This window comes from Mauremys mutica, chromosome 1 (assembly GCF_020497125.1).
Source record: "Mauremys mutica isolate MM-2020 ecotype Southern chromosome 1, ASM2049712v1, whole genome shotgun sequence".
NCBI lineage: Eukaryota > Metazoa > Chordata > Testudines > Geoemydidae > Mauremys > Mauremys mutica.
The window spans coordinates 9,747,506-9,768,475 of NC_059072.1; the positions used below are offsets into that span (position 1 = coordinate 9,747,506).

At 49.7% G+C, this 20,970-nt stretch overlaps 1 protein-coding gene and 1 long non-coding RNA gene across 8 annotated transcripts in view; both read left to right on the forward strand.

Moving 5' to 3' along the window:
* The window catches only part of PLXNA4 (plexin A4), a 684,054-nt gene that overhangs the window by 372,760 nt on the left and 290,324 nt on the right, over window positions 1-20,970 (forward strand). The gene's annotated exons all lie outside the window — the stretch shown is intronic.
* On the forward strand, window positions 6,332-11,310 carry LOC123376590. The gene is made up of 3 exons (XR_006581840.1): window positions 6,332-6,399; window positions 7,118-7,234; window positions 8,777-11,310. It is a non-coding gene; the product is annotated as an uncharacterized LOC123376590 (long non-coding RNA).

Below are 20,970 nucleotides of genomic sequence, written 5' to 3' on the forward strand. Positions count from 1 at the left end.
ACAATGGGGCCCTGATCTCAAATGGGAACTCTGCATGCTATCATAATACCAATATTATGAGGAATATAAATGTTTACTTTGCTATTATGCTTGTTCCATTGTCTGTATTTAAAGAGAATCAATCCCCAAGCTCATACACACACATGTAAATGAGCATGCAGGCAGAGCCAAGCTCTGGGTTCTTGACTCACTGATTTCAGTGGGAGTTTGCCTGAGTAAGGACTGAGTAAATCCCAAGTGAGGAGCTCAGGATAGGGCACCTTGCAGGATCAGGCCCTAGGGAGACAAGACTCCTCTTAGGAAAAACAAACGCTGTTGCTCTCTATTATTTTTGCCAGTTGCGTAGGCACGTTCCATGCGATTCCTAGTTAGAAGTGGGTCTGGGTCCATATTTCCGTCAATGCGGCGTGGCTGCTTTCTCTGACCTCTGCCAGACTGCCTATTACCTCAGCTCTGCTTCTCCTCGCTCCCGATCGCGTTATTAAAACACGCAGCGGTGTCTCTTGACTCAACAAAATGTAACAACGGTGGCAACAGAAGAGGCTAATAAAGATAAATCAGGTGCTCGCCGCTTACGCAGAGGAAAGATGAAGTAGCAATGGAGCGAGTTGGAAAGCACAGTGCTAGTCGGCGAAGTGACTCTAGAACAGGGGCTGGCAAACTTTTGGCGTGAGGGCCATATCGGGTTTCCAAAATTGTATGGAGGGCCGGGTAGGGGAGGCTGTGCCTCCCCAAATAGCCAGGCGTGGCCCGTCCCTCTGCCCCCTATCCAACCCCCCCTGCTTCTAGCCCCCTGACAGGCCCCTCCCTGGACTCCTGCCCCATCCACCACCACCCCCGCTCCCTGTCCCCTGACTGCGCCCGGACCCCCTCCCCCTGACTGCCCCCCACCACCCCATCCAACCTCTCCTCTCATTCCTGACAGGCCCCCCGCCCCCGGACTCCTGCCCCATCCACCACCACCCCCGTTCCCTGTCCCCTGACCGCCCCTGGACCCCTTCCCCCTGACTGCCCCCCACCACCCCATCCAACCTCTCCTCTCATTCCTGACTGCCCCCCGGGACCTCTGCCCCCATGTTCCCCACCCTCTGACTGCCCTGACCCCTATCCACAACCCTGCCCCTGACCACCACCCCCAAATCCTCTGACCTCTATCAAACACCCCCTGTTCCCTGCCCCCTTACTGTGCTGCCTGGAGCACTGGTGGCACTACAGCTGCCCAGAGCACCAGGACAGGCAGCCGTACTACCCGGCTGGAGCCAGCCACGCCACTGTGCAGCACAGAGCACCGGGTCAGGCCACGGCTCTTCAGCTGCGCTGCCCCAGGAGCTTGCAGCCTGCTGGCGGTGCAGTGAACTGAGGCTGCAGGGGAGGGAGAATTGCGGGGGAGGGGCCAGGGGCTAGCCTCCCAGGCCAGGAGCTCAGGGGCCGGGCAGAGGGTCCCGCGGGCTGGATGTGGCCCACGGGCCATAGTTTGCCCACCTCTGCTCTAGAAGATGCATCTTCTTATTCAGCGGCCCATTGGCAGCAGCTACCTGGGTGTCTTCAAGTCCCATTGGCTAGCTTGAGGAAAGCAGTGGTGCATTCCCATTGACAGGGCCCTGGACTGGGACATGGCAGACCTGGGTGCCATTCCCAGCTCTGTTACTGATCTTGGCAAACTTCTTCACCTCTGTTTCCCTCCCACACATTGTCTGTTTTGAGGGGATCTACTCTCACTATGGGTATTGTAAAGCGCAGTTGGGGTCTGGATCGCAGTCACCGCTTCTAGGCACTAATATAACCCCACTAATCCTAAATCTCACTGAAAGAGCTGGAAAGCATCGCACTGGAGTAGACAGTGACTCTAACAAGAGCATCTTCTTTCTTCACATCCCAATATCAGATCCCTAGGAGTCTTCAAGTCACGTCTGCTAATTTTACCAACAGAGAGCCACCCTTTGCCCCAGTACAGGTGAGCCGTTCCCACTGAAGCCAATGGAAGTGTGTGCATTTATCTATCCTGACCCTCCTTAGCCGTGCAAAGCCCAGAGAGCTGTGGGAGAGTGAGTCTGCTAATGGACGGGTCTCATCAACTAAGTTCTGATGGCAGAATCTTTCCTGCCAATGCAAGAGCCCAGCTGGGTTTTCAGATCCCCGGGGCAGCTTGCAGTGCTGGAGTTATAAAAACAAACCTTCTTGTAAATGACTTGACCTGAGACACTCAGTAGGGACCACTTGAGACCCAAACACACTCGGACTTTGGCAGGGTTGGATCTAGATCTGAACTTCAGAGCAGACTCAGATCACTCTGATGGGCCAGCCCCAACCCCTGGAACTGAACAACTTGGGGGTATAACATCATCTTCCCATCTCTACGGAGAAAATAGCTATGGAGCCCCATGGTTACAGTTGCTTTTCTGACTCTCACTGCGCTTCACCGACACGCAGTAACTCGGCGCATTTGCTGTTTAATGGTAACGCCTGGAATAAACACACTCCTAACTGCAAGCCTCCCCCCACACCAGGTTGTTAAATTGTTAAATGTTTTGCCACATCGATCTGAACAGCTGAGCACAAAACGCTGAGCTGTAGTTGAGACCTCCTGCAAGCTCAATAAACTTAATGGAGATCCTCAAGAACTTTAACTGGGAAGATTTAGTTCCCAAGCAGGAACCTTGTCTGGTGGTGTCCCTCGTTTTGCCAGCAACAGCTGTTGACACTGCGAGAGGCTCATTTGCACGATCAGAACAAAATGGGGTAGGGGGGAGATCAGTACAACTCAGAGCAGGCGCCAACTGCTTCAGGGTGAATAGAGGAAGACAAAATAAACTAGCTTAGGGCCCGATCTAGCTGAGCCCCTGCAATTGTGATTGAGAACTGTCGGAGCAGAGGTACCCAGCACCCCATGGGAGGTACACCACAGCTCCCTGGATTAGCCCCATACTTGAGAAAGGATGATATGGGTGGCTGGGAGAAGACAGGTGGTTCCTTGTAACTAGTGCCTGGCCCGAGTGCATGTGGCTGGAAGCACTAGCATTCCCCTTGCCTCCTCCCCTTGCGTGACTGGTTTGGATGGGTTCACTCCCAGGGGTTTCGCCATGAGCTGTAGGAGTGTTGGCATCAGTGGAGGGAGCCAGAGCACGTCCACATGAGAGACAAATGCCCCAAAGGGGGAAAGTGAATCCGTTTACAAAGAGTCTCAACAGGTGGAACTTTAACCAAGTTACACCATATTTTTATTGAGATGTTGGTGAGGGTAACTAGCCATTGCACCAGCTTACCCAGGGAATTGGTGGATTCCCCATCACTTGCAGTCTTTAAATTGGATGTCTTTCTAAAAGATATGTTCTAGCTCAACCACAAGATATGGGCTTGATGCAGGATTCACTGGGCAAAATTCTCTGGCCTGTGTTGGGTAGCAGGTCAGACTAGATTGATCACAATGGTCCTTAAATCTATTAAATCAGTAACACGCAGTGACTTGATCTAGAGAAATGAGAAATGAGAGAAATGGGAGAAATGAGCAGGGCTCTCAATCCTCATATTTCAGAGCATTGGCTGATCACCAGTAGGGGTCAGGAAGAAATTTTCCCCTGGCCCATGGTCCAGCCTATTATTGTTTGATTGTCCAGCTGCACTATGGGGGAAGGGGAGTTATGTGTTTAGAATCAAAGTGGGGCCTGCTCTGTGCTTCCTAACAGTGAACTGGTTCATTAAGGCTACAAGGGAGGAGGAAAGACTCCCAGAGGAACACGTCACAGTAAGTTGTATGCATGACTCAGGGGCTCATCCCCGCACGTGAATTAGGAGCAGACACCCTGAGTACCCTGCTCAGGGCCGCCCAGAGGATTCCGGGGGCCCGGGCTCTTCGGCGGCGGGGGGCCCTTCCATTCCGGGACCCGCCGCCAAAGTGCCCCGAAGACCCGCGGTGGGAGCCCCCCGCCGCTGAATTACCGCCGAAGCGGGACCCGCCGCCGAAGCGCAGCCCGGTCTTCAGCGGTAATTCGGTGGCGGGGGGGGTCCCCCGCCGCAGGCCTTCGGGGCACTTCGGTGGCGGGTCCCGGAACAGAAGGGGCCCCCCGCCGCCAAAGACCGGGCTGCGCTTCGGCGGCGGCGGGTCCCGCTTCCCCCCCGTCCCGGCCCCAGCCTCAGCCCCAGCCTCTTACCCGAGCGCGTCTCCGGCGGGGCCTGAGCTCCGTCCCGCTCAGAGCCGCGTGGTGAGGGGGCGGGGCTGTGAGCTCCACGCCGAGCGGAGGCAGCTGCCCCGCCCCCTCCCCACGCCGCTCTGAGCGGGGCGGGGCTCAGGCCCCGTTGGAGCTCCCAGCCCCGCCCCCTCACCACGCGGCTCGGATCAGGGGCTCGGCTGGAGACTCGGCGCTTGATGCGCTGAGGCTCCAGGAGAGGGGCGGGGGCGGGAGCCTCCGCTCTTCTCTTGGGGGCCCCTGCGGAGCCCGGGGCCCGGGGCAAATTGCCCCCTTTGCCCCCCCCCCCTCTGGGCGGCCCTGACCCTGCTCAGACAATCAGTACAGCTAGACAGCACAGTATCATAGAATCTCAGGGTTGGAAGGGACCTCAGGAGGTATCTAGTCCAACCTCCTGCTCAAAGCAGGGCCAATCCCCAACTAAATCATCCCAGCCAGGGCTTTGTCAAGCCTGACCTTAAAAACCTCTAAGGAAGGAGATTCCACCACCTCCCTAGGGAACCCATTCCAGTGCTTCACCACCCTCCTAGTGAAATAGTGTTTCCTAATATCCAATCTAAACCTCCCCCACTGCAACTTGAGACCATTACTCCTTGTTCTGTCATCTACTACCACTGAGAACAGTCTAGATCCATCCTCTTTCGAACCCCCCTTCAGGGAGTTGACGACTGTTATCAAATCCCCCCTCATTCTTCTCTTCTGCAGACTAAACAATCCCAGTTCCCTCAGCCTCTCCTCATAAGTCATGTGCTCCAGCCCCCTAATCATTTTTGCTGCCCTCCGCTGGGCTCTTTCCAATTTTTCCACACCCTCCTTGTAGTGTGGGGCCCAAAACTGGACACACTACTCCAGATGAGGCCTCACCAATGCTGAATAGAGAGGAATGATCACATCCCTCGATCTGCTGGCAGTGCTCGTAGCATTCCACAGTCTGTGTCTGAGCTGGCTGCTGGGTATCATCAGAGATGTAACACCATGGGCTGCGAGTGAAACTCCCCTTCGGGAAGGCTAGCACCCCCGGTCCTCAGGCTCCTTCCTTTCCATCCCCACATGCCCACCGGAGCCCCAAACCCGCCCCCCCAATGGCTGGAGGAGCCACAGTCGAACTGCCCCAACCCTCGGGCTGCCGGCTGGCCTGAGCACCAGTCTAGGCCCTGGCCCAAGCCTCCCCAAACTCCCGAACTGCTGGCCCCACTGGCCGGCCCAAGCCCTGAGATCCAGGCCACCAGCTGGAGCTGAGCCCCCTCCAACTGCTGGGGAGAGAGGGGAGAGGCAGGATGTAGCGGGGAGGGGGTCTCACAGGGAGGGGTGGAGGAGAGGAGGGACCAGCAGGCAAGTGGACCTCCAGAAAATGGGGGTGGAGTAGAGGAGGGGGAAGGAGAGATTCCCCAGGTAGCAGCTGTGGCGGGCGGTGGGGCCTCGGGGAAGGGGTGGAGCAGGGAGGGGATGAGGCGGAGCACAGGTGGGACCACCATGTCCCATTCGTTCGGTGGTGGGTCAGCGGGGGCTGCACCACGGGAGGTTTAGCCTCTCCTGTTCTATTATACCTTCCTCCTATGAGTAACCCTTGTCCTGGGTTCTAAACCTACTATGTGAAGTGCTTAATTCAGGGTCCCCTTTCTCCTTGTGCCTCTGTCCCCCAGGCTAAAGCTCTCCCCTGTAATCATATTAAGCAATAGCCAAACCAGATCATTGGGCCAAATTCAGCCCTGGAATAAGTTGGCATTGGCTTGAGCTGAGTTGTGTATAGCAGAATTTGGGCCATCATCCCCCCGTGTTTGGCTGTTTGTTCTGGTCACCTTTCGGTAGGTGGTACTTCATCCAGCATGAAATACTAGTGTGATGGGCCTTTAGCAAAACAGTAAAGCAGCGGAGACCTCAGCTCTTCCCTGAAATTTGCCCCACTAAGTGAGTGAAAGATAGAAATGATGGTTCAGGGTTTAGAGATTAATGGGACCCAACCAAACATACTGTTTACCCTGAATGATCCTCACATGTGTGGCAAAGTTTGCAAACTCATTGCATGCCAGATACACAGGGATTGAATCACCTGTCACTGAAATGCAGTTGCCTCTGGGGTGGAACTCAGCAGCTGCTAACAGTACATGGCAATGCTGCTCAACTGTTTAGAATAGGAACTCCTCCAACTGAAGGACACCATGTTCAGTTGAAACTTCAGGGGGAGCTTAGGGAGGCAGAATGTAACTACCCACAGGTAAATCCCCCAACTTTATGAAAACTGTAATGGGATCTTCACAGGCTGCAAGTGACTGGGGCCTTGGTTTAACTTCTCAGCCTTACCCTGTGACTTGCATGAGCTGCATGAACACACTTATCCCGTCCCTCTCTCCTTTGGTGGTGGGAGCAGATGAAGGCACATTTGTCTCCAGCCTTGGCTCACACAAGGTTAATCTTGGCTCCTTCCAGGGCTAATTCACTGCTTGTAGGGCCCTGCCACATGCCGTATTGATCCCCTCCCTTGATTAGTCAGTTTATTGAATACCCCGGCTTTTCTAATCTAATTAAAGCAAGATAAATACTCAGCACTGGGTCCTGGAGCCCTGTGCTGGGAGTAATCAGGGAAGGGGCTGATTAAAAATGCAGTAGGCTTCAGGGATAATTTATGAACTAGCCGCCACTGCCAGTATGGCAGGCTGCTTTTGAAGGGCTCTGCTCCGTCTGCAGTTTGAAGTTGGTGCACCTCTTTCCCAGGAGGGCTGATTCCCTCATTCGAGGGGGAAAATCTATCCTCTAAACACAAACTTTTCTTCCTCTTTCTCTGGATGCTTGGCCAGGCCCCAGCCCTGCTGTACGGACTCATGTGGGTAGTACTTATATGAGAAGGCATCCTCAGTGGAGTAGGAGGGACTCCTGTGAGTACAGATTGAAGGAGCATGATCATCTAGACCTCATCCTTGCCATTCTAATTACAGTAGCGCAACACCAGGCTCGATGGAGATTGGCGTTATGAGTCAGGCACTGGAGCAGGACTCAGGAGATCTAGGTTCATTCCCAACTCTTCCATAGACTTCCTATGGCACCCCAGGCAAGTAAGTTAATCTTTCTATGCCTCAATTCCCCCCAGTGTCTACCTTGTCTTTTGAGATTGTAAATTCTTCTGGATAGGATGGTCTTTCATGATCTGTATGTACAGCACCTAGCACAATGGGGCCCCTGCCTTGGTTATGGCCTTTAGCTGCGACTGTAATACAAATAATTAATAATAATCAGGCTTAATTCTTGTGCGTTCCTGTCTTTGCTTAGTGATTATAGACAACAACGTAATGCCCCCGGATGGTATTTGCAGCTGTGCCAGATAAAATGATAATATGTAACTCTTTACAAACAAGAATTGATTGACCCTCACAGCCCCGCTATGAGGTGGGGGAATCTCATTGTCCCCTTTGTATGGGGAGGGGGAACTGAGGCAGGGAGGTTGCAGGGACTTGCCCAAGAGGAGAGTGAGAGCCACAGCTGGGATTAGAACTCAGGAGTCCCTGGCTCCCACCCCTGTATGTCCTCCCAATGACTAGATTAGGCAGATCTTGTGTTTTGGGGAGGAAGGTAATTACCTGTGGGGCCTATTTCCAGTCTGACCAGGTGAATTTCCTCTGCCATGTCAGCCACTGCCAGAGGCAGGACTTGAGAGCTCAGTGACCTGCTCTCATGCTCTAGAAGTGGAGATCCCAGGCTTGGGGTCTTATTCACTCCTGAGTCTTTTGTGGCAGAACTCAACTCAGACCCTGGTGCACACATCAGAGGGTGCAAATTTCTCCTGCTGGAGGGGCTTATAGACGTGCGTGCACGCGCGCACGCGCACACACACACACACGTCAGCCTACCGCCAACTGGGGCTCTGATGAAGTCCTGGCCTCATGCTAAAGCTGCTCTCTGTGGTGGAATCTCTAAGGAAGTGCAGCAGTGGAAGCATTTCCCCTGGCCATGAATGAGTCTGGGGACACAGTGACTTGCTCAAAATCTAAATATCACCTTAGGTGTATGGGGGGAAATGAGGAGCCAGGGTATGAAACATTAGACCAGGGGTCGGCAACCTTTCAGAAATGGTGTGCCAAATCTTCATTTATTCACTCTAATTTAAGTTAATTTAAGTATCTTTCTATAAGTCTATAATATATAACTAAACGATTGTTGTATGTAAAGTAAATAAGGTTTTAAAAATGTTTAAGAAGCTTCATTTAAAATTAAATTAAAATGCAGAGCCCCCCCAGACCGGTGGCCAGGATCTGGGCAGTGTGAGTGCCACTGAAAATCATCTCGCGTGCCGCCTTCGGCACGCATGCCATAGGTTGCCTACCCCTGCATTAGACATTAGGAAAACCCTTCCTGACGGAGGAACACTCCCAAGGGACCTGCATCGTTTGCAGTCAGACTAGACAATACTCAGCAGGAGCCAACCTGCAGCATGGCTCATGGGGTCTGCACTGGAGCCCCCTTTGCCATCCATCCGCTCACCGTGTCTAATCTGTTCCTAGGCTCCTGTGTTTATTTGCTCGGGAGGGGACTGTGTAAAGAAAACAGCAGTGCCATTTGTTCTGATCTCTTTCTCTTGCACATGACTTGACTTCTCCCAGACAAGAGCGCAAACCCAGTCGGGGGAAGGCAGCGAGGAGGAGTTCAGCAGCCAGATGTAATTGCATTTTCCTCCGTGATCGCCTCAGGCCTGAGCCAAGGCCCTTCTGTGCCTCTCTCTCCTCGATGCATTGTGTAGAACTGGTCGAAAATTCAGTTAAAAGGCCACTTCTGGGTCTCGGCTGTAGGAACATAAATTGTGCGAGAATTTTTCGCTTGCGTACGCCTGATGGGTTTTGCCATCCAGCTCTGCAAGGCTGGGTCATATTTCATGCTCCTTCCATCCCCCTGATCCTCGCTCTCTCATCAGGAGTCCTCATAGTTACATATGTGAGCTCTCTCTTGCGGAGGCTGTACAGCAGGCCTGTGTTTTACGGCGATGTCCTAGTGAAGGGATATCTCTTACTGCGTTTATAAAAGGCGTGCCAAGATTGATGGGGTGTCGGAGTGGATGGTCGCAAATCCAACAGCCCCAAGCTAGTCGGGAACATAGATGGGGGATTGCGGGGGCAGGGTAGCTTCCTAGGGGACATGTGTCATGCTTCTGGCAGAGAGGTGTAATTTATATAAACAAGGGGTGAGATGTAAATCCTGTCCAAGTTGTACGAGGCTTCCTCTGGGCAGCTAGAGCACCTGGTGCTGCTGTGATGGTTTGAGTCGAGACCTTTTACAAAGCACCTGGTACAGTAGTCCTGCCGGCCTTCTTACCCTCCTCTGCCCCCTCTCTAGGGTTCCTTCCTTTTCCATTGATGCCCATCAGCGAGTTCCCTCCTCTCCCTCCTACAAGAGTCTGAGACTGGTCTCCCACCTCCCCAAAACTGCTCTTCAGCACCATCTGAGACAGTGTTGGTGCCCATTGGATCCAGGCTGCCAAGACTTTTCCAATAATTCTGTTACACCGGGTGACTTCCTAATCTGAGACATTGAGCTCACTCAAGATCTTCCAACTCCATCTTGTTCACAGAGGCAGGGTTATTCACTCTGAATTAGCGCTGTGTGAATAACCATTTTAAAAAAAATTCACTGGCAATTCCAAAAAATTGAAGAAAACTATTTGTTTTTTGTCAACCCGAAAAGAATTTTTTTCCAAAATTGTCAGTGAATCAAACAGTCAAAAAGGGGGAAAAAATCATGTTGGGTCAAACTAAACATTTAGCTTTGATTGTTAGCAGTTCTTTAACAACTTCTAATTTTTAAATAAAATTAAAGGACATTTCGAAACAAAGTCCTTTCGAATTGACAAATGTACATTTGTGAAAATATTGTAAAGTTTTGGTTTTTAACCAAAACAAAATGTTGGGTCAACAGAAATCTGCATTTCTCCCCCCCCAACCCTTCCCCCAACCTTTAGTTTGAAAACTTCTGCCCAGCTCTACTTTTAATACTAAAACGTAAGAGCAGAGGATTTGACAGGACTCTTGGCTCAGAGTCCAGGCCCTCCTATCACAAGGCAGCTCTGTATAATCCCTTTCAGAAATGTATCAAACACCATGTTAAATCAGTTGGGTTTCTTGTCCCCACTCCTGTCTGCGCTGTTTTTCGGCCCGCCGTCCTTGAGGGAGCCTGGGGCAGGAGTGTCTGTCAGAGGACCCAGTGGTTGCTATGTGGCCTTGGCGATGCCACAGTTCAGTTTCTCACATTCTGTGCTTCCCCTACTGAGGCTCTAGGAGAGATGGCGAATGAGCTAATTCGGTTCCTGCTCCTCCCTCCTGGAGACACAGAGGCAGTCGCACTCGAGCGCAGTCACCCGTAGGCTCTAGCAGCTATTGTGCACACACAGCCGGTGACTCGCACCCACTTGTCTCCCAGACACGCTCACATTCTCCCTCCCTACAGAGACAACTGCCCTGAGTGTCCCAGACACACCCACTCTCACTCACACAATGGCAGTCTACACAAACACCCACACTGCTTGCTTTATCACCAAAAGGGTCACGTCGGCCCACGCACACCCACCCATCCACTCATCATAGTGGCAGCCCCAGAGTCACGCAGCCAGGCTAATCCAACCACAGTCCCACGCTCCTGTAGGCGCATCACAATTCACACAGCATTTACACAGACAGGCCAACAGCCACACACCGTCAGGTGCCCTCAGACATACAGTATTACTGGCTCAGAGTCACACGGGATCACCCAGTCCATAATACCTCATCAGCATGGCAAGTGTTGTCAAAATGTAACAGAGACAGACCTGTCAGGTCTCTCTCAGAGGGAGATGACAATCTGCCCAAGATAAGTCTTCACGCTGTATTTGGGGTTTGATTCCTGATGTGGGGTAAGGCCGCTGCACATCGCACTGTTATCTCTGCTGATTTTCCTGGTGAGAAGGCTTGTCTGGTCCCGGAGAGCTTGAGGAAATACACTCCTTTGTATTTTGGATGTCGGAGTAGAAAGTTCTTGATCCAGCATCTGTCACGGCGATTGCACAATCGCTTTTCTCTGGGTTGTGCTTTACATCTTCCAGTTTCCACTTCTAAATTACAGTCTCTGACACACACACACACACACACACACACACACACTCTCTCTCTCGCTCTCTCACACACACTCATTCACTCACTCTCTCTCTCTCTCTCTCTGAGTAGCTCTAACAGTTTGAAATAAGCCTTGGGAAAAGGGAAAAAAAAAGAAGCTTGCTACATGTTGCTCCAGCAAACGAATAAATCACAGAGCTGTGCAGTAATAAATCTTTCATGAGATTAGGGCCATCCGGCGATTGTGTAGGGAATGTATAAATTTCACAAGCAGATATATTAAAAAAAATCTTTAGATTAGTTATTAACTTTGGAAACACTTGATGAGTTTCGATTCATTAAGTGTTTCACAGTCTTGTTAATTTAATAAGTGCCAATGAGGCCATAATGTAAGACAACAATCAGTAATTTGGAGGTGGGGGGGATAATAAAGTAGTCATTACACAGCAGAATGTTTAATCAAAGAATGTGGAAACTTACATTTCACATTAATTTGAAGAGGCTGGAGATTTAAAATTTATATTAGTTCTGACACAGGCAGGCTTTCACAACTAGCCCATATGTCTTGTATAATTGCTCAGAACTGAATTAAAAAGCTTGTAATTTTAGTGGCTTTGTGTTGGTTATTGTCTCCCCTTGCTTCTTAGGTAACATGGAAATAAAGGGAAAACAGAAATGGTCCTTCAGAACCACGCATAGTGCTCACCTGGGGCCTTATGCCTACACATCTCATGGCAATTGAGATCCAGTTCAGGAAAGCATTTAACTAGGCACCTCTTGAAAATTAAGTGCCTTCCTGAACTATGGACATTCAGAAGTGCTGACCAATCAAAATTCCAGTGGAAGGGAATGGGACCGTCAATGGGATCTTCAGAACCTCTGAAAACCAGTGTCTTGGTGATCTGCACAAGTGCTACTGGCTACACTAAAAGTGATTTTTTTGTGGTTACTGTGGTCTCCATAACTTTGGCTCTCTACATTGGTTGCCTATTGTGCTTGGTTTAATTACGTGTTTGTGCAGCACTAACACAACAAAGCCCTGATCTTTGACTGAGGTTTGTAAGTACTCCTGCAATGCAATTAACAGGGATTGGAGGGGACTGCAAATAGTAGGAGCCAATCCTCCCTGGGCTTGCTCCTCTCTTTCCCCAACCCAGTGCTATCTGAAAAATCGAGGCGACAAACTCATTGTGTGCGTGGGTGTGTTTGTGTTAGGCATTGTGGGTGTGTGGGTGTTTGTTGCTCTGTGTGCAGGAGTGCTTTGTCTGTAAGTCAGTGTTCCTTGGTTGGTGACCTTGTCTGTGTGAGAGTTTGTGTTTTCAGGTATCTTCTTCAGATTCCTGCCCAGGATTTCACAACATCCACACAAGTGGCCGACCCTCAGAAAATCCAATCCAAGTTGTTCACTCTGCCCAGTGCTGAGATAGGACTTCGGGGGTTTAGCTAGTGCTCACGCAGCAGTACGGTGACCAGATGTCCCAGTTTTATAGGGACAGTCCTGATATCCAGGGTTTTGTCTTATATAGACACCAATTACCCCCCACCTCATGTCCATTTTTCACACTTTCTATCTGGTCACCCTGCGCAGCAGTAGTGCAGATATAATACTAAAACTCATGGAACTGGGCGGTTTCAAAGTGAGGACCCGCATGCCACCATGTCCTATGGGATCTCACCCCCACTTTGAGCTTGTGGGTTCAAAGATGGGGACCCGCAGGTATTCTGCCACCACCCTAACCCTTAGGGTGGGGTTCCTTCTCGCTGCCACCACTCAATCAAGAAATGTGGATTGAGACACAGTCCTTCCCCAAAATCCTAGGGGATTCCAAGAGCCCCAAATCCATGGAGTTCTTACACCCAGGAGAAACAAACCATTCCCCCTGCTTCCTCCCCCCTCCCTTTTCCTAGGAGAGATACCAGGATCCAACTACAGAGGGATACCTCCCCCTCCCCTTTCCCTGAGAATCCACCCAAGGAAAGACCAACAAGTCCTTAATAGAAAAGAATTTATTAAAGAATAAAAAGAAAATACAGAATCTCTATGAGCCCAAGCTGGACACTCATAGGGTATAACCTTATCAATCTCTGGAGAGAATTCCCCCTCCCCCTTTTCTCAGTAAAAGCAATATCAGCAAACAGGAATAAAGCATTTCCTTTAGCAAACACACAATTGCAAATATAGAAATCAAATCATAAGACTAATTCGCCTTTCTAATTAATACTCACTATTAATTAGTAGAAACTACTCCAGGAGAACTTGGAGACATGACTGTCCTCTTAGATTCAAAAAGAGTTCTCACTCAGACAAAGGCTTCCCTCCACAGAGATTTGAAAAAATCTTATCTCCGATTGGTCCTCTGGTCAGGTGGTCACCAGGTACTACATGTTAACCCTTTACAGGTAAAACAGACCTTAACCCTTAACTATCTGTTTATGACACTTATATAGACACCAATTACCCCCCACCTCATGTCCATTTTTCACACTTTCTATCTGGTCACCCTGCGCAGCAGTAGTGCAGATATAATACTAAAACTCATGGTTAGGTATCCCTCTCTCTGCATCTCAGTGATTTGATTGAAGCACCTCGTAGGAACTTGGGACACTAACTCTGTGTGTGTGCGTGTTTGTAACATGAGGGAGGAGAGGGGTCTGAAAGAAATTCCCATGGAGTACCCAGTGTCCACTGTGTAACAAACCCAAGTCACTGCATGCACAGTCTAGAGCAGTGGTTTTCAACCTTTTTTCATTTATGAACCCCTAAGAAATTTAGAATGGAGGTGTGGGCCCCTTTGGAAATCTTAGACATAGTCTGTGGACCCCCAGGTTGAAAACCACTGTTCTATGGTAACAACAAGCTTCCATGGACCCCTTAGACATTGTCTGTGGACCCCCGGGGTCCATGGACCCCAGGTTGAAAACCACTGGGTTAGAGCACTGGGTCTGGGCAGAAGCACTCCACGGGGCCTGTATGCAGGGTGTAGTCTCTTAAGGTCAAGGTGTGCATGACAAAGTTTTTCTGCAAAAACTTGCATCGATGCATAGTTGATTATTTTTTGATTGTTCAAGGGTGCGTGAAATCCCAACCGGCTACAACCAAATCCCGGCTGCTCTGGTGCTGAAGTGGTCGGAGCTGATTTGCCCAGCCAGCACAAGGATGCTCCCTGGCTAATTAAACACACCTCCTTGTAAACATCTGAAAGGGACGGAGTGGAGGGTACAGCCTGGGCAGGCAGTGAGACTGCACTGCATCTGGATTCCATCTGGTGCTGTAGCCACCCGCATTATCATTCCCCTCCTCTTAGAGCTTTGGACTCCAGCACATTCTGAGGGAGGTGAGGACGGAAGTTTTGAGGCTTTCATTCCCCTCTGATTTGGCTAAACTCTTGAGATAAGGGAAAACCTGGGCAGCTGTAATTTACTACTCCATTACGCAATGTATCTAGCCACTTTCCCAGCCTTTTACAGCGCTGAGGGGAGAGAGCAGGAGCTGCCTCCTGGGGTGCACAAGTGGCTTTGAAAGTCTGTTTTCGTAGTGTGAGGCGGTGCGGTCCGATTCAATCACCATCCAGGCTGGGATGGGCCCAGGTGTGGGCTCTGCTGCTGCAGGGAGCCAGGAGTGTCCTATGGGATTCTTGTCCGCAATCATGACCGTGGGAGGGGAGTCGATGTGGGCAGCGAAGGAGTGCAAACACTCCACTCTTTGGAATGATCTTAAATAAGACCTGACTCTTACCTAGTGCTGTATGTGCACTGCTACCACACTGATTGACATGGTATAAGAACCTCAGTCGATTTGTTTGCCCACTTTAAGAGCCTGCTTGTAAGGGTCTTAGTGTAAATGAGAATCAAGCCCTGTTGAATTTATTCTCACAAACATCCCTGTGAGGTAGGGAAGCATTATCCAGATAACGGAACTGAGGCGCCAACAGAGAAATAACTTTACCAAGGGACAAGAAGTAAACGCAGGTCTCTGGGATCCCAGAGCCTTAACCACAAGACAATCCTGCCAGGATTTCCTTCATTTCCAGGTAGGGAGTTCTGGTGGCACAAGAGAGAGTAGAGGAAAAAGAACATCCCTCCCAGTATGGTAATGTAGCTGGAACTCCTGTACTGTTGGAATGCACAACATTTAATGTTCCAGTCTCTGTCCCTAGCCCCGGTCTCCTGGCCTCTTTTCCCTCTAGTATCTCGGCCTCCCCATCACTCTTCTTTATCTTCATCCCAAGTACCTGCAAACCATCTGCACATTTCTGATACAGCAGCTCTCACTCCTCTTCCCTCAGGCTGATGGATCCTATTCTTAAATTTCCTACATTCCCCCAAATAAAGCCCCGAATAAGATTTTTTTTATTTAATACTTTCATGACACCAGGAGCTGCATAATGATAAGGAAGCGAATACACCTAATATTTGTAAGGCTATTGCAGGCTGTTAGGTATCCTCAGGTGGTTATTTGCACAGTAAAGAGACTGATTTGGGGGCGAATACTCTATTAAGTAGTTTCCAAATATACATCTATGGATGGATGGATCATCTGTACATTCTACTGGTTTCTGACGAAGGAGGAGGGCAGGTTTTCTGGCTGGAATTGAAAGCCTGTTTTTTTGCTCCATTCTCTGATGCTACTTTCCACGCTACTCTTTGTGTACTGAGTGGGTCAGTTTAGTGCTACAATCAGGCATCGCAAAGGGCAGGCACTGCCTGAGGCACCTTAATGCTGACCTACAGTGCCCGCCCCCCCTATTCCTGGCATGCTCCCTCCACCTGCGCTGGTGACTGTGCTAGTCCAGCCTAAAAGTCTACACTGCAATTAAACAACCCCTTAGCCCGAGCCAGCTGGCATGGGCCAGCCAGGGGGTTTTAATGTCAGTGTAGACATACCCTGGGTGGCCACAGGACATGGTGCGGAGCGGCTCAGTAGCATGGGAGCAGGGACTGTGTGTATGTATGCACGTGGGTTTGGATGTCTGGCACTGTGGATCCTCCAAATGGATGATTTCCCGGTGGGTCTGGAAAGATGGTCTGAGTGAGAGGCTGTTGCTGCACCAGGGCATGAGGTTAGGACTTTCTCATTGCCGTCAGTTTGGTTGGGGATGAGGAGCCAGGCATCCGGTATATATCGGCACTTCTTCGTCCGGAGACGGTAGGACCCAGTTCTGGGCCAGGTTTTGGCCTTTGTGCATACCTCTCCCATTTCATCCCAATTCTTTCATCTCGTTTCCACGGCAGCCCAGAAGACGGAGCCTTCAGTTCCGTGAGCCCCATACCAGGTGGTAATGTATATAGTCAGCATTGGAGGACTAGCTATGTTCTTAAATGACTCCTCATTCTTTAGCCAAAGCATTCAGGGCCCTGTGCAGGAAAAATACCATCATTAGCATCCAACTGAAAGCATAGTCTCTTGAAAATTCAAGTGAACAAGGGGCTCTACCACACCCAGAAGGGAAGAGGGCGATTGGGAGGGAGGTTGGTATCAGTATTTGGTTAGCAGTGGCCATTGCAAGAAGCACCTCTGAAATAAAGAAAAGCCCTTGAGCTTTGCGAAGAATGAAACTGAGGTGTGAGTCAGTTCCACACCTCAGGGCCTGCTACGATAAGGCATGATGGTGGGATCCCTGACCTGCAGGTGGTGTCTGCAGTGTCGTCGGCATTACCTCTCCTGACTCTTTAGTCCGGATCAGGATTTGGGGAGACCCTGTGTCCTAGTGACAGCAGGCAACACAGTCTGGGAACTGCTGGGCCAGAGGGATGCTGTCTGTGTTCAAAAGTAAAGGACTGCCTGGCTAGTCATGACTGCCAAGCCCCGTCTCTTCTCTACAGGAAGGACGCAACCATCTCAGAGGACACACAGGCTCAAGGAGGAGGTCTGGGCTCAGACATAGCCAGAACGTACCTATTTAGGGCTTTAAAATGAAGCGGAGAGCACCTTTCTCACCACTCTCCCAGCCAGCTCCAAGCAGGCCGTACTGAGCTCAGCATCAGGCAGCTTCTGTTCAGAAGTGCTGCATTAAGCTCATGTGCTGTGCCTGACTGAGCTCTCTGACCCCCTGGCGAAAGCAGCCAGCAGCCCATAGGGGCTAGGGCTGAGGGCATTCACGGGGCAGCCCACGTGGTGACTGGCTCGTGGAAGCAGTAATTGGATTGCGCGATGAGTCAGCTTCTAGCAGCAGCGCCGCGGATCGGGACGGCTGCTTCTTTTCGTATTTGCAAAGCAGGCGCTGGCCTGGAATTATTTCCATCTGTTTCAGAAGCGTGGTTTGTGTGTGTGTGTGTGTGTGTGTGTGTGTGTGTGTGTTATATAACACCAGGGGTTTCACACCCCACTGAGCAGCCTGCACTCAATCTAGCCGTCACCTCCTTCCCTGTGTCACTGCGGGACGCCCACCCTGGAGGAGAGCCGGACAGATACGTGGTGCTGGCCAGGTTGGCAGATGGGATTCCTAAACAGCCCCCACAGGAATCGCTCCTGTTTCTGAATGGCCCGATCACTCAGATGGCGGGGGACATTCTCTGCTCCTCTAAATGAAACACCACCGGGTTTGACTCAGTTGGTGCCCCTGGGTTAGCCCCCCTGATGGCGTGGTCACTCTGTCCCGTTAATGCGTGCTCCTCCAAGCTGTGTCTCCTTCTCCCAGTCCCCTCCGTTAGCTTTTCTCTCTCATTAACTGTATGGGAAACTCTCTGTGGCCCCGTCATCCTTGTGGGAGTGGGACAGCGTGCAGTGTTTCAGTGGAGGTGGGCTTTCCCTGTAAGGAAGAGGCAGTGTTTGTCCAAATGTTGTAAAAGCACCTTCATTTACTGTTCCTGGGCATCTAGCACATGGTAGATTGCCAGTAACTGTAGCCGCCGGCTCGGCTAGCACAGTAATGAGTGTGGGATGGATGGCTGGGCAAGATTTCTGTTCTGCACAGCACAGAAGCAGTAGCAGCTGGCAGCTGATGGCATCAGCAGAAGCAAGTAGAGGCGCAGTACGCATGTGGGAGGTGATTGGGTAATAGAAATACACCTCTGTCTCGATATAACGCTGTCCTCGGGAGCCAAAAACTCTTACCGCATTACAGGTGAAACCGTGTTATATCGAACTTGCTTTGATCCACCGGAGTGTGCAGCCCCCCCTCCCAGAACTTTACCACGTTATATCCGAATTTGTGTTATATCAGGTCACGTTATATCGGGGTAGAGGTGTATAGTCCCATGCCCCAGATGGGCACCCATGACAATTGTGGTGCATGGGAAGAATTTCTCAGCTGACGTGGATGCAAATATGTACAGAAACGCTGTGTCTAATAGTGCTGCACATACAGTGCCGTGTTACTTCCGCTTTACCCATCCATACCTGTTAGCTCTGGGGTGATCATCTCATAGAGGCACCTGCTGTTGGAATGCAGTGTACACTTAGCCTTAGAAAACGGAGCAACATGGGGAAATGAATGGGAATCATGCTGTGCCTGTAACAGGTGTCTGATCTAATAAGAGACAAATTTGTTAAATAAATAAATATGCCCCCACACTCAGTTACATGAGTCTAAAGTCTCTTTTAACTGAGGGTCTCAAAGCACTTGATGAACATTGGCTCTTTAGTGCACACCTCAGCCCTGGGAGGTAGGTGAATATCATCACCCCCATTTCATACAGGAGGAGTCTGAGGCACAAGGAAGACAAGTGATTTGGTTGAGGCCACATTATGAGTGAGTAGGAAAGCTGGGGATAGAATCCCAAGCGCCATGACACCTGCTGTGATCATTGGGCAACACTCCCTCACACTAGAGAAGCAACGAGAACATTGAGTTCAATGGAGCTATGTCAGTTTACACCAGATGAGGATCTGTCCCTTAATCTCGCTCCAGCCATCCCCTGCTGATGGAGGATGTGGGGAAGGGGAATAGTCTCTCTCCCCATGTAGGAACCTCCAGCCGCTGCACTGTACACTTATTTGTGTGCATGTTTTTCCCTTGTTTACATCAATAACTTTCTCCTTTCCCCGTTTGTTTCCCCTTTCCCATAATAACTTTTGAGAAGGAGGAAGGGGATGCGTGAAGGCTGAGTGAATTTCATGCATGCAGAGTTTTCCAGCCTGCTGCTTTCGCTGTCCATATCCTGGAGATTAGATCTGAGATGGATCTTCTTTTGTCTGAGCTGTTTGACAAACTTAATGTGCAGCCACATAAATTATTCTCCCTCGAGGCAGTGGAAATGTCGGCCTGTGTCTATGCCAGTGACACAGCCGTGTTTACCCAGAGTACATCTCCACCAGACAGCATTCACAGGGCCCTATCTCTCTACACCCACTTGTGTGCACACGTGCGTTACATGACATGTCTAATAAAACACAGCCCACCCAAAACAACCTATAAATAACATGCATATCACACAGCCACATTACACAATACATATGATACACAGGACATGCAATACTATATAGAACATGCATGGCACACACAATCCTGTTACATTATACAGATGAGACACAGCACACACAACTCATGAAATGTGTACCATGCATTGCCTGGTTATTATTACACAATACATATGCTATGCATATAACATGCCTTACACAATATATAAAATACACATACCACACAACACACACTGTATAGAGCATATGAATATGTACCCATAAACATAAGATACTCACAACATAATACACTATATATAAAACACACACATGCAAAGATGATTTAAACATACACGCACAGTACTTTTAATAAATAATACACATACCATACTACTTATACATACAATATGTGATATCTAACATACAACACACGTATATTTATATATACACACATAATGTACAATTTAAGTGTATATACATAGAGAGAGATATGGATATCTCCTAGAACTGGAAGAGACCTTGAAAGGTCATTGAGTCCAGCCCCTGCCTTCACTAGCAGGACCAGTACTGATTTTTGCCCCAGATCTTTAAGTGGCCCCTTCAAGGATTGAACTCACACCCTGAGGTTTAGGAGGCCAATGCTCAAACCACTGAGCTATCCCTCCTTCCACAGTACATAGAACACACACATGCATACAGCATGTAAACCCACCACAACATGAATACATTCACAGCAGTCACATAAACAGACATAACACAAATAAATGCATACACAAGCACTACATGCACTACATGTAATAAGTGTACAACGTGTACACTTATCACATTACTGTGGGTATTAGGCTCTGCATTTCTTCCTCCATCCGCAGCAAAGAATCCCTCCTTGGAGGCAGGCTGCATCTCTTTTATTAGCTTGCTCAGAAAGGCTGTGTATTACAGAGGTCAATTTGTGCTGCATCACATATATTTTTTTAAATAACCTAAAAAAACCCCCATTTATCTCTGAGATATTTTTATGCAGAACTGGAACTTGGGCACAGAAGGAGTGCTTATAAAAAGTAAATCTTACGAAAAACAGTGAAGCATAAATTAAAGTCTGCTGGGGCTTGGGTTTTCATTATACTAGTCTGAGACACCATGCACTGTGGCAACATTTCCATCTGTAGCCAGCGATGGCTGACCAGCTCCAAAGAATTGTGTTGTCTATCTAGTCTCTGTCTCTCTTGGCCCCCAGACCTTTATTTGAAGCCTCAAACCATCTTTCCTTCACTATCTCTCTGCTTCCAGTTCAGTGGACTCTTAATCCTATTTTTTCCAATGCCTCTGACCTCTCACAAAGAGTTGTCCCATTTTAATTGACAATGTGATTTTTTTTAATGCT